Source organism: Triticum aestivum, chromosome 1D (genome assembly GCF_018294505.1).
Source record: "Triticum aestivum cultivar Chinese Spring chromosome 1D, IWGSC CS RefSeq v2.1, whole genome shotgun sequence".
NCBI lineage: Eukaryota > Viridiplantae > Streptophyta > Magnoliopsida > Poales > Poaceae > Triticum > Triticum aestivum.
The window spans coordinates 101457900-101461797 of NC_057796.1; positions in this window are offsets into that span (position 1 = coordinate 101457900).

Sequence of the window (3898 nt, forward strand, 5' to 3'; positions counted from 1 at the left end):
GAACGGGCAGATCGCCTTCATCTACCTCCAGCCAGTCAGTGTTGACGATCTTCCTCGAAACGCCAGCGACCACCGGCCCAGTATTCCTCCCCTGCCTGCGCCCTCCCCTCGACCTCACCGCACCGCCGTGCTTGGCACCGCCCCCCAGCCATCCATTCAAGCCCCGCCGACCTCCAGATCGGGCGCAAGCAGCTCCTGCGCCCCACACCCCTATGATAGACACCGATGCGCCGCTTCCCCGGGGAACAGGCGGACTAGGTGCTCCGCGCGCCTAAGCGGGTGCTACTTCTTTTAATTGTGGTTCGACTGACCCTAAATTGAAATCCAGGCGGGCTACTGACCTCTAGCAAAGGTGAAATAGTAAAAGGGAGGAAACCTTGTGCATTTAGTATCACGAAGAAGATGCAGTAAGAAGCGCTCAACTAGTTTCTTTCGTGGGATGAATACGGTGTGAGCGGAGACGTAAGATTTGCATGAATAAGGGAAGAGGAGTACCTCTTTCAGCTGGCAGTGCTGCGTCCTCCTTCTGTTTTTCCGACGATCTTCTTGTTGTTCGCCGGAAACCAGAAGTTGTGGAGGACGGTGCAACCTTGGACGAACCCATGGCCAAGTTGTTGAGTGTGGTGCGGTGGCCGTCTGTCGGCGGCGGGGAAGCAGATCCGAGGCGGCGAACGATGGCGTAGCGGGAACAGCTCCGGTGCGGTTGACGGTTGCGACAGTGGAGCCGCAGCAGTGAGGCGCAGGACGGCGTGGTCGGAGTGGTTCTGGTACGGCGCACATCGGTGTCGGCGTCGTGGAGGCAGCTCTGCCTCGGCTTCAGCTTCTAAGTCCTTGAGGGCGTTGCGGTTGCGGTTGCGTTGGACGACGACGTCGGGGTACCGGCTCCGGCGTGATGGAGGAGGGCGGCGGTGAATTGGCCGCTATGGGGTGGAGGACGGAGGAGGCTGGGGTTTCGCGGCTGGTGGAGAGGGCGTTTTCGCGCCCACGGAGTATGAATGGGGAAACGGAGGGAGGCGGGGAACTAAGGGGGAACAATGTTTCGATTTGAGACACGCTTGTTTGAAATTTGGGGAAAGTTACAAACTTTGCCCCCATCTAAAATTTCGGACATATTACAGGTTGGGGGTAGGACAGTCATGTCAGGTGTCCCAAATGTGGGCGGGATTGATTTCGGCCGAGCGCATGGGTAGGCGCCCACGGCGTATGAATGCTTCTCGGAGGCGGTTGAGACTGGCATCTTGGTGAAGTTACAAACCTACCCCGGTTTAGACCTTTGGACATCGGGCCGATAGGCTACACGGGCCAGAGTCAGGACAGTAATTTCCTACCACCAAAACATTAGTCTCGCGCAGTTTCGGGTGACCAGAGGCCTATTTGGCGCTTCGTTCAATATTTGGGAGCAGAAGCATTAACGTTTTCGGTTCTCTTGAATTAAACTTTCAGGATTTGTCAAACTTCACAAATCTTTACTCTTGAAAATCCTAAAGCTATGATTATTTTGGAATGGATGGGGTACATTTGAATATACATTGTACACGAGTATATATTAAAAAATATGCAACTTACCTCAGTTCATGCATGGTTCCAGATATAATCTCCTTGGTTGCAAAAAAAAGTTAGATATGCGTATGAATATATATAGCATGTTCAAACTCACAACAAAGATTGATGCTCCCTTTTACATTTGATTTACAAATGCCATTATCTCGGGTTCAAATAGATGAATGCACTTCCTATGAATTCGAATCTTCGAAACCCCCTTTATGTTGAATTCGACATGTATTCTATTTCGTAGCTAGCAATTTGGAATGTATCCATGCAAGTGACAAATGTATAAAGTGCTTCACACTAACAACATGGAGTGCACTAATTAATGTTTATATATGAATTGCAAAAGCATCCATTGCCTGTATTTCAAACCGCTCTCACTCTATGGATCGATAATATGAAATAAACACATGCACATGCTAGAATTCAATAGAGTATGGGTGTCTGATAGACCGATTTTCGTCCATACGCAATTTGCAAAATTCATGATCTCATCCAAAAATAATAATGCCATTTATATTTTAATTTAATGCGTAGAACCGCCTTTTACACGTAGATGCACTATGCCTCGCCCCGTTCTCACAAACGCGTTATATATCTCTCTATCTAGCGCATAAGTGCACACACTTTATATGCATCGACATTTCTATTTCACACATGCTCACAATCTCTCTCAGGGTGTCGGGGTGTCTCACGCACATGCTCTCTCTGTTTCTCTCTCTCTCTTTCTGACTACTATGTACCACTCTTTTCACTAATCTCAGTTGGAAAACACTATTTCTCTCACATGCATATATACACATGCACGGTCTCTACTAGCCCTCTATACGCACATATATGTGCCTACGTGTCTCCCGCACGCACATTATCTTTAGGCCTCTCTCGCACACATTGCTCCCCCGACACACCTCTCTCTTAGTAGTTGGCAGATATGATTTCATCATATCATTCGGTAGGATACCCCTGGCTGTTAGGCTGGATGGTAATACGAGGCAAAGTTTTACCTTGGTTCGGATCGGACCCTTGCAGTTGAAGAAAGAGCCTACTCCTGGTACTGTATATTAGTGATAGGGGTGTGTACAAAGTACACGTGAATACCAGGCATTGTGCGTGTGTGTATACTATCGACGAACTACCCCCCAAGCTTGTATAACATACTAAGGGCCTAGGGTTACAAATCATATATAGTTGGCTTATCACCAGTGGGGATAGAGTCCTCCGTGACTCTGGTAGCTCCCTGTTGTACGCCGAGTCCTCCACATGGGTCTTCGTATAACACGTCTCGGTCCAACCTATATGTGGCGCAGGATGGAACCGACCCATGAGTCTTCATGTTGACCCACCACAACTAGAAATGATGTGCCCACCACACCATAGAAGCAATTGGCCACTAAGAAAATAAGCATATACAATAGTACAACGGTATCTAGCTCACGATACGTCTCCATATTTTGTTGATGACACTGACGGACTTTGCATTTGATGCATGCTCTGTATTTTGTTGACGACACTTACGGTCATTGTATTTGAAGCGAAAGCATGATATGGTCACTGGACTTCAGAATAAGCTCATCACGGTCACCACATACATTTTGTCGTGCTAACCAACATGTGGTTGGATGGTTAGAGGACAGTGGTTTCTCGAGCCCACCAAGGTTAAAGTCCCGGTGCTCGCATTTATCTTGTGTTAATTTCAGTATTTTCCGGCGATGTACGTTCAGTGGGAGGAGACGTTCCACTCGACTACGAGGCACCTATGGTGACTTCGTAAATCTCAAGATCATATATGCTGGCCCACTCTCTCGAAGGTGCTCATAGGGGTAGGGTTTGCGTGTGTGCGCTTTGCGGTGAGTGCTTGCGCGTATATATGAGCCCTTGCGTCTGTACCGTGTTAAACAAATACATATCATGATTATACAGTCACTGGCTCACCCGTACAACTCCGTATTTTGTTGATGACATAATTAATTGACCAGTCAAACGTTCCACGCGGCGCAACTAGTGTTGCACCATCGGGGCGCGTAACCATGGGGCCCACCTGTCAGCCCGTATATGAAAGAAAGAAATGGTAGTTTGAGTCTGTACCGTGTTAATAAAATAGGAGTACATTTTAGGGTGATCATACGGTCACTGGCTCACCATACAGCTCCGTAATTTATTGATAACATGATTAATTGACCAGTCAAACGGTCCACATTCAGCAGCGCACATTACCATAGGGCCCACCCGTCAGCGCGTATATGAAGGACAAAAATGGTAATAAATTAGTGGTCGGTGGGTATTCGAAGTCGTGAGACCTCTGGTTGGCAGTCACCGGCGGTTGGGGGGGGGGCGTTCATTGGGCGGTGGG